Source organism: Trachymyrmex septentrionalis, unplaced genomic scaffold, assembly GCF_001594115.1.
Source record: "Trachymyrmex septentrionalis isolate Tsep2-gDNA-1 unplaced genomic scaffold, Tsep1.0 scaffold72, whole genome shotgun sequence".
In the NCBI taxonomy this organism is placed as follows: domain Eukaryota; kingdom Metazoa; phylum Arthropoda; class Insecta; order Hymenoptera; family Formicidae; genus Trachymyrmex; species Trachymyrmex septentrionalis.
Genome location: NW_017305905.1, coordinates 165,314 through 176,230, shown reverse-complemented (window position 1 = coordinate 176,230; position 10,917 = coordinate 165,314). Strand labels below are relative to the sequence as shown.

Genomic DNA, 10,917 nt, shown 5'->3' with positions numbered 1-10,917 from the left:
ATAATTATGTTACACATGTTTGCTCGACCGAGTCATATGAATATCTGTCACCAAAGCTTGATTGGATTAATTATCGTTGCTGCATTGGCGCTGCACGTACGTCTCCCGCGTACAATGTCAGCGAATGTTAACGTAAGCCTGTTTCCTCGCAAGGTATTTCGAGAGAGATTCGAGATTGATCGCCGCGGGTCTCACTCACGCGTGCGCGTGGTGCATCACGATGGCACGGCGAAAGAGTAATTCTATGTTAAAATGAAGAAAAAGAAATATGTCGCATTTACGGCGACAAAACGAGAGCGTTTGCCGGTACGTGCGTGGCGAACGATCCGAGAAGGCGAAAAAGTAATAACGGTTACAGGTGGCTTTTAAACCTCCCTCCCGGATTCACCTGACCTACGCTCGTGCGGGGAGAGAGAGGGAGGGAGGGAGGGAGAGAGGGAGGGAGAGAGAGAGGAATTAACTTCGTTAATTATTTCTAATTTTATTCAGCCTTTCCTTCGCTTTGACACTAATAAACGAGAAGATGGACAAATTAACAGATACGCCCACAGCTGAATTACGATTGGCGAACAAAGTATCTCGCACGCGCGCGAATTCTTTTTCATTCTGCGAAACTGGCAGAAGTAAACGAACCTCCGAGATTCTAGATTCAATCGTGAATACTATCTAAGGCAACGTTTATTGCCTAAACGATACAATCGTCGGATTTCTTACTTTGATATAAGATTGCAAGCGTTGGAAAATGATTTCTGATAAGATTACGTGCGTTGTATAAAAAAGAACCGTTCGTACAACTCTCCTATGTTCAATGCATTAAAAGAACAGAGCAAATTTTAAGGTTAAATTTTCAGACAATGCAAACTTAGAATTTTGATTTCTTCAAAAGTATCACAAAAGTACTCTTTGTAAATTTTTACTACAACTCCAATTTGCGTTCATAAATGTGACTCGATTTTTATTTGAAATAAAGCAACCTAAAAACTAGAATAAATTATAAGAAAAATTATAACGAAAAAATATTGTGATAAATGTATGTAATATAAATTATGTGCTGATAGATTAATTTTCGGAAAAAAAAAATTAGGTAGAGATGTAACACAAAATTGAGACATTTTGATTATTTTAAAATAAGACGAAAAAAATATATAGATACCTCATATTCAATGGAAATTAATTAACTTAATTAAATTAATTACTTAGCAAATATAATAATGCACATATACATGTATATCAGTGATATCCCGCCAACAGTAAAGTTAATAAGACATCGGGCTTCGCAACAAATGAAGACGCGCAGAAAACGACGTGCTATATGTTAAGTGCTGCGTAAACACGCGCCAACGTAATTGAAGCGGTGCGAAAAACGCGATGATTCTCGTCGTTCTTCTATCTATGTTGATTTGGCGTAGGTTACAACTGTACGTTATATACGGTTTCCTATCTTTACAATAATCTCATATCGTATGCGCTAGTTATCAGCGTGCAAACAACCCTTTCGAGGGGACCACACGCGCGCGTGTTTCACTCGAAATTTATCTGATTTGTGCAACGCGCATGCATGGGCCTTCGTATACACGCGAGGCTCATCTCTCTATTGCCGCATCTCGTGCTCGTACTTTGCAGTCACGATCTTGTTGAACTCTGCTAGTGCAATCGGCATAATTGTAACGCGGAAGTAAGTTATGATATGGAAGTATCTCATCCGTCTTTAATATCAATAAAATTCATTTTATGTCAAATCGTTTGAAAATTATCAAAGTTAATAATCATCATTAATAATCAATCGTTCAGTACGTAAAAAGTCTATAACAAAGTCTATAATAAATTATTCTGGTACTCTTTAGTCGAAAATTGATAAAAAATATCGATTATTCATAAATAATCTAACATATATTTACAGAAATATCGATAGCTTAGTGTGAGAAAAATCGCGATTAAAACTGTGTGACTGAAAAATGAAATCAATCATTTTTCCGTTACCACAAATTATCAAGTTATAAAAGATCAAAGAAAAATAAATAAATATACTATTTCAGGAATGTAGTATAAAATTCGATTATATAAGAGAAGTATGACTCAAATTGAATCAAGTATATGTATCATTTCTGAACCTCTGAAAATGTATCAGATAAAAATAAGCGGCGTCACTGAAACCGAGGGAAATCAGTTGATTTGTTGAGTTAGAAATGAATAAAAGAGTCGGTAGCTCAGGGAAAATAGGACGATGGGAGAGCCTGCAGGATAACTCCTCGAGTAAATGAGTCAGGATTGAATCGACACACCGCGCAGATGCGGGATAAGGTGGTGAACGAAAGAAAGAGAACAGGCTAGCGAAAAAAGGTGGAAAATATGATAGAAGTAAAATCAAGAACAAAGAGCGAGAGAGGACGAGAGGGCAAATAAGCAGAAATGAGGGGAGAGAGAGAGAGAGAGAGAGATAGAGGGGAAGAGAAGAAAGGACCACAGGGGAATACACGAGCGATGAGACGAGACCGGATGAGATGAGATGATAGTGTTGCATGTAGCGCGTGCGCGTACCAACTCAATAAACATCCGTGGAAGCCTCGGTAAGACCCGAGCCGCGCTCTGGATTACCGATGCTACTTTCCTTTATTTTTCCCGATGCAATGCCCACACCCCTTTCACTCTCTTTCCTTTCCTCCGTCTTTCTCGTTTTCTCTTGTCGTTTCCGTCGCGTTACTTCCCTTTCACGATCTTTCCTTATCCGCCCGTCGTCGTTCTCCGTTTCTCTCCTTCACCCGCGCGCCATGTTGCTATTTTTCTCTCCCGTTCGCACACGCCGTTGCCTTCCTCTTCTATTTCATTCTTGACTCGCCCACGACTCCCTGTCCTTTAGTGAAACAGATGGAGAATCGTCACTCTCAAACTGTTTCCTCGTCTTCCTCCCGAATTGTTACTTTCTCGACCGAAATGGAAACTACCCCCGGTATCCTATTCCCTGCGAAACTGAGCTCTCGGATAATCCACTGATTTGTCCCGTAATCACGAGCCACCGGCCTTCGTCATTTTGATGCTGTGGTACTCGGTGAGTCGCAAGTCACTCAAACCATAATACGCCGCACTGTTAAATAAACTGCATAATACATTTATATGAAACTGCAGTAAAGTATTAATTGCTCTCCATATTGCGACGGATGAAGAAATATTACGATAAACATCTTGACATAATCTTAACGTAGTTTTAACATCACAGATACCTAAAGCAATTTCATAAACACAATTTTAATTTTATAACAACAGATTCCTTAATGAATTCGAAGAATCGCCAAGGAATCATTTGAAGAGAATATAGAGTAAGATGAAATTATTTGTTACATTATATATTAATAAATTTACACGGAGAAAAAAAACGATTTTGCTGAAGTTAAGATTTAAAAATTTGGTTAGATCTAGATCTTAAAATAATTTCATTGGACCATCAAAATAATTGTGTAAGAATCTTAATCCTTACCCTTACAAGTATCGGTCGCTAATGGCCGAGCGATTCCTGTTTTTGCAAGTTTCTTCGAGTCTTTCGGTAATTATAAACTATACCACATTTTATTATTTTCCAAAATAAAGTTCCAATATTTATTCTAGAAAATTGAAAGCATGTTGGTGAATTTTTAGAGATCTTTTTTAATCGTTTCTGAATAGGTAAATAATAATGCACCACGATTGTATAAATGAGGCTCCAAATTGTATCTTGTACGGTAAGGATTAAGCGTAATGCGATTGAGCAATGCTGTAAAAAGTTTCAACAATTATTTTGATCCAAAAAAAAATTTTCCAATCTAATTTTTCGTAAGAAATTTTTTATAAGACTACTTTAACAAAACTCTTTTTTTTTTCCATGTCATTAAAATAGAATTCGTAAAGTCAGGATGATGGAATTTACGAAAGATTTACAGTATTCGCAAGAGATTGCATCGCTGAAATCTCTTAATATTCAACATTAGATCTTCATTAAAACTCCAGCTTGGTCAAGGAATCAGAAATTGAGATCGGTGGATTTGGGACATCTCGTTGAAGTCCCGTGATATAAATCGGAGACGGGTATATAGGGGCATACTAGGCGAAGCGATTTCCCTTCGGGGCGTAAAGCCGATAATCGATGAATCGAACCGCGTTTAATCATTCTTTCGAGCAAACGAGCGAGCGAGCGAGTCTGGGCGGTTTTTAGCGCGAGCGACGCCCGCCGCCGCGCCCGGCGAAAGACAACGAAGAGTGCCGCCTAAAACCGATAATTGGCGACCGAGATTAACGTTTCTGTTGTCTCTGACGACGGAATAATGTGTACACTCGTACCGGCCGGCTCGCTCGCTCGCTCTGCCATTGGCTCTGCCATGTGACTGCCATTAAAATCTCGAAAAGCAGCGAGAGCGAAGCACCCACCGTAACGGCCGAGCCGAGCCGAGCTCCCGGTAGGTAGGTACATAAAACCGCTTTTACGGTGAAGAGATTAGCCGACGGATTTCGGCGCGATCGCGGGCGATTACGCGCCTTATAATATTTTAGTACTGACGATTAAAGGATTGGCTTCGCAGCTGATTCGCAAAACCTTCTCGCGCGGAACCTTCTCGCGCGATACTCTCGAAGCGCCGAGCGACCGAGAACGTTCAATCGGTAGAATAATCTTCTATTCAGATGATTCGAATATGAATCAAATGTGTAATCAACGTTGCTGACAATGAGTCAGCTATTATGCGAAAACGTGATAAATATTTGATTTAATGATTACCACGCGTATACAAAACGCGGAATACATTGCATCAAATGGATTAACCTTTTAATTTGCAATATTACTGCGACTTTATTAATTGATTTCTATTTTTCTGCATAGAAAGGCACGGATGTTTATATTATAATAATATCAATTGAAAATATGATATTTTTTTAAATTAAGTGAATTCTCGTAAATAATATTTTATAATAAGAGAGAGAGAAAGATGCAACGTTGCTTATATTACATACAAACAAATTTTAGAGATTAGTGATTTCGAAACTTAGAATTGCATCTATATTTGCACAATTCTGTTTATCTATATGTGAAAATATCTGTTTAGTTATCTTGAAGATTTTCTTTACTAATTATAAGTTTTGATTAATTTTTGACAATGTACAAAGGAATGCATGGAATAAAGAAACGATGGAAAAAAATGGTACACGCTGATAAGATAGATCTTGCAGGGATATCGCTGCTCTCGGCAGCTAATGAAAAACGCGAGCGAAGGTGCTCGAATGGGAAGCAAGGATGATGAGTGGCGAAAGAGCAAGTATAAAGGAGCAGAGGAACGGAAGTACTCGAGGATGTGAAGTAGGGGTGATTTTGCCGAGGCCTTCTAAGCGGCAGGATTAAGTGCTACGTAAATTCTACCGCGTGCTCCTCCTTTCTTGCATGGATAAAGAATCGCCGTCGCTTGGTTAGACGCATCGTCGACGTAAGAAAAGTGAAAGTCGCTTCGCTGTGGACACAAAAGGATTGCAGAAGGGATTACAAGAGTCTCGGATAAGACGGAAGAATATTCCGAAGCTGCCACAGGATCATTACTTTATCATAATAAACAAGAGTATCTTTAATTATCGATTGCAATGTAACGATTACTGTTACTTTGTATTATGTTTTTGTAGAAAAATAGATACAAATACTTCATCGTAAGCAATCTGTTAGTCGATTATATATTAATCAGGAATAATATGAATTTAAACCGTAAATGAAATTTTGAAAAACGAGGGACGAATAAGATTTAAAGAAGTTTATAAAAAAGAAACCTTGTTAATTCATTCTTTGGCAGTAATTGCTGTGTTTTCAAAAATCATTATGTTATTGAGTGATTTTTTAAATAATGATACAAAAGTTGTAGTAGAACCATCATAAATTAATAATACAAGATCAAAGTTTTCAATTGCAAATTCAATGTTTACAAAAATAAAGTGTTTATATACAACTCAAACAGAAAATTGTATATTGACACTTGAGTTTAATTTTAAAAATACTTAATTTCTAAACTGGTCAGTCTCACTTTTGTCTTGTCACGCGTGATTAACATGTTTTATTTCATATTATAACTACTGACTCTTATTCTAAATAATCTGCGTGATTTTATTTTAAATATTTCTTGTGAATACCATTTTTCTGTTAGTTGTTGACAGGTTTCTCTTCCTTTTATTTCTTTCTTATCACATTCACAATAAAATTCTTGCACCTCACATTGGACCTTCCCAATTCTTTAGTAGCTGCCTATGTTGGAATGACGAATGTGTGATATTTTTAGAAACGTATTCTCGCTAATAATAGCTTCAAAAAGAATAGAAACATTCGAATGATACGTATAAGGTCTAAATACTAAAATTATACCATAAATTTTATTGCGCTTTAATATCTACGTTCTACTCTCTTTTGTCCTAATTTTATTAGTTAGTTTCTAAAAATATCTTTAAACTTCTCTCTCTCTCTCCCCTCCTCACCCTCTCCTTCTCTCCCTCCCTCGCCCTCTCTCTCTCTCTCTCATAGAAATGCAGGAAAGAAAAACAGTAAGAAAACGTTAAATTAATTATTTCAAAATAAAATTCCATCTATATCAAGTATGAAAAATACTAATACTAGGTCTGTTTTTTATTGCTGCATTCTGAACCGGTGCAATAAGTTGAAGTGAAACAAACGTATATTTGTTTGACTTCAACTTATCGCACTGTGTATACTAGTGCAGCAATAAAAAACAGACCGATAATTTCATTAAAACTGTGCATACTACAACCGAAGTAATCAACACAAAATTCAAGACGGCAATGGTGGAAGACGAGAGTCTCCATTACTCGTTCCGGTCAAACGTGAACTTGTCGCGTTAGAAATAATACACGCAAATTAAAATTGTAAGCTCTAATATACCTGATTCATGTCGAGAATTCCGAATTTCTGCTATTTTCGACTGCATCTTTCACGAACGATCAAAATAATCTCGTAACAAAAAATGCGAGGAGCATAAGCGCGCGCGATTTACGACTCGCAGGTCGCGGATGCAGGTGCAAGTACGAACCTGTTTGGAATTTCGCGAGGAGAACGATGGCGCCATCTCGCGACAAGACGGAACGTTTACCGACTCGTCTTGTATCTGTTGAGCACGTTGAGTATTGTAGAATGTATGCAGTTATCCGAGAGCACACAGAGAGAAATCTTAGAGAGGCCATGCCAGCCTTTTTCATGTTACCGTCCAAATTGCACTACCGTCAGTATATCCATTTTCAATTTGAGAACTACGTGATTACATACATTTTCTGTGACACTATGGATAAAATCGTATCATTGAAAGTAAATGTGGTTTATCTCTGTGCTAAATCCTCAGGTACCGACGAGATACTATTAAAGACCGACATCCTTACGGAAGTTTGTAAATATTGAAGTAATTAAGAGTTAAAAATTGATAATATTGTACTAATTTTATGATTTATTAGTTTAGTAGACGTATTTATGCATTTAAAACTCAATAATACTCGATTTTTCTTTAAAATTGTAATTTCAGTGTTATCATCAAAGTTTGATTATCAACAAAAATGATAACTGCAGAGAAAAAATTATAATTTTTCTGCAATATATAGGATATTATAGACTATTATAGCTTCGGTCTTTAATAGTATCTCGTCGGTGCCTCAGGATAGAAGCGTGCCGATCATCCATAAGAGGGACAGTTTAATGGATCCTTGAAGAAAAAAATTTTTATTTCGCATCTTTTACACATGTAAATAAAAGTTGTTGAATTTTAACAAAACAAAATTGAAAATTTATATTTATCTTATAATATCTTATAAAATTACGAAAAAAGAGGTAAAAACGGGCTGAAAATTTGCATAAATATACATAACTTCGTAATATAAGACAAAATTTACTTGTTACTTGTTTGTGTACAAATTAACTTGTTTTCAATTTCGTTTATTAAAATTCAACAATTTTTATTTACATATGTAGGAGATGCGAAATTAAAATTATTTTGTTTAAGGAATTTTTTTGTTTATTAAACTATCGCTCCTATGGATGGTCGGCACACTTCTATCCTGAGAATTTAGCACAGAGACGAACCACGTCTACTTTCGACGATACAATTTTATCGATAGTATCAGAAAATATATGTAATCACGTAGTTCCCAAACTGAAAATGGATGTACTTGCGGTAATGTACGGACGATTTCGACGGTAACAGGAAAAATGCCGGCATGGCCTCAGAATTTGCTCTCAATAGATAATAATGTAATTTTTGTGGATAAATTATAAAAAAGTTGCAAGAAAATTTTATTATAAACATTAAAAAAATATAAAAAGAAAACTAATAGAATCATGCTGGCATAAATGTAGTGAATATTAAATGTCATATTTTTACCCTTCAGCTGCTCACCGCCTATTGTCATTGATTTATACTCGTTTCCAATGTAGGTTAATTATCATCTTATCTTTCATCTTTTTTTTTAATTATTAGAAAACAAGAAAAAGATGAAAGATATAAGCTGAACCAGAATTAAGTTAATTAGAAATGGGCATTAATATAAAATAATTAAAAAGAGAGAGAGAGAGAGAGAGAGAGAGAGAGAGAGAGAGATAAATGGAGTAATTTTATTATTGAAAAAAAAAAAAAGATTTTATGTATATTACATGTTCAATTACAAAACAAAAAGAAGGGAGATGTTTTTATTTATAAATAAAATATTTATTTTTCTTATTCAACAATTTAGGCGACAACATTGCAGTTATTACCTTATTTATACGAAATATTGATGTATATCAAGGCCGCTTCAAAATGCGGCATGTATATCGAAATCAGTCAAGTAAGAATATGTATTGTGTTCGATATCATTTGGTATGTAGGCTTCATTTCTACGAGTTACAAAACGTGTGTATAAGTGTGCGCCGGGAATAGAATAGAAATTTGCAAATAAATTACTCAATATCCCGACTTTAATTGTGTTGCAAAAACAAGTGTCAATGTCGCAGCGCATTTTAATTAATTAATCGTCAATATCTTGTTAACATTGCAGTAGATATCGGCAGTCTTTCACTGAAAATGATGAAGGAAAGACACACTTTGGCGTTAGAGACAAAAACCCACGTCCCGATTCCAGACAATACGCATGTCCAAAATCATATAAGATATAAGACGTCTTATGTCCCTATTCTGGATTATGTGTTGTTTGCGATATTTCTAATATCGTTTACAAAAAAGTATCGCGCAAAACGTTGAACTATATATATTCTATATCGAACAGTTTGAAATCCCCAGTGTCCTTGGAATATAACAAAAAATAAAATAAAGTATATTACTAATATCAAAAAGTTGCTTTTAATTTCAGCAGACAACAGTTATGAAGTATGTTTACGAAATAATACGTTCTTCGTATCGTCGCTATTATAATTGCAAAAATTTCTTATCTAAAGTTCTTTATGGAAACTATGCTGGTTAAATTTGTATAAATCTAGAAGATTTTTCAGTCCAAAATTAAATTCAATAAATGCATTTGTATAATAACATTAAGAAGTATAGTATTAATTAGTTTTACTTTTAATTCTGCTAGAATTAAAAATCAGAAAAGAAAAAAATATTTAAGATAAAACGAACCATCACGAGACAAGTATAAATAGTGATACCAAATAAATATAAATAGAGCTGCGAAACATCGTGGATTATACTATATATCCACAGAGAGTCTCTTTCCATTCCAGAACGTCTCAACATATATTTCCTAAAAATGTACGTGTCATGACTATCGATGCGCGTACACACGCAGTGGATTTTGTATCTCGCAAGACGTATTTTTCAGGATACTATAAAACGGTGGTTCCGCGGTCCATGACGACCAAGCACCCGTCTTCATCATGCAGGAGCAATCCATGGCGAGGACGGATTCTACAACAGAATGTTTGTAATCGTAAATTTCAAACTTGTTTCAATAATGGGTAGTTTCAATTCAAAGTTATGGGTTTATGCGTAAAATATGTCGTGTGTGTGTGTATGTATATGTATGTGTGTCGCAAATTCTTACAAGAACAATTCTTGTGAGATCATCCAAGAAAACGGGTAAAACGGCTTTTCGACTAAAGCAAATTTAATTTGGGAAAGGAACGTAAAAAACCTACGCCAGTTATTATAGCGAAATTATAATTTATCAATTCATAAGACAGTGCTAATATACGTTTCGACCTTTTATTCCATATAATAACCAGCAACACTGGTTATTAATGTGTATTTTGATACCATTTATTCAAAGTGAATATTAAACGTATACGTTTCGATCCACGGTCAAGGTTCTCTTTAGTACAAAAAAATATATATTAACAAAATTACATAATAATAGCGCATACGAGTATAAATTAATAACATATAAAATGCGAGAAAAACCATTTTTACATCTACCAAACAGTTATGTCGTGTCTAATATCTTTAAATTTTGTTTCATTAAATGGAATAGTTTAATGGAACATGTACAACAAACCTTATAGAAACAGTTCAATCTTGACAGTCATTTAACTTAGTAATTTAATGACTAAGATTAACTCGGACATCACCACCACGGTTTTTCTCGCATTTTATATGTTATTAGTTTATACTATATTTTTATGTTATTAGTTTATACTTATATTAGGGGCGTAGACAAAAATTATTTACTTTCTTCTCATAAAGTTCTGAAAATTTTTTCAGAATGTTTTAATACCGTATTTTCTCTTTTTAATAAAAATAAGAAAATGCAGTACTAAAAAGTTGATAAAAAATTCGGAAAAAATTCTTAGAGTTCTATGAAAAGAAAATAAACAATTTTTATCTCTTATAGTTTTTTTGTAAAATTGATAGTATTTGAGAAAAAAATTATAGAAGACCAATATTCAGCCATTTTTAGTAACTAATATCTTGTTAATTATTGCGAAAATTACAAAAT

The 10,917-nt window shown here is 34.7% G+C and overlaps 1 protein-coding gene across 1 annotated transcript in view; it reads right to left on the bottom strand.

Annotated features, from left to right (window-relative positions):
- Positions 1 to 9,655: 9,655 nt before the first annotated feature.
- LOC108753799 (progestin and adipoQ receptor family member 3) overlaps positions 9,656 to 10,917 on the bottom strand; it is an 8,808-nt gene continuing 7,546 nt past the window's right edge. Inside the window, exon 8 of the mRNA XM_018495705.1 lies at positions 9,656 to 9,890. The gene's annotated coding sequence lies outside the window, so the exon portion shown is untranslated. The remainder of the gene's footprint in view (positions 9,891 to 10,917) is intronic.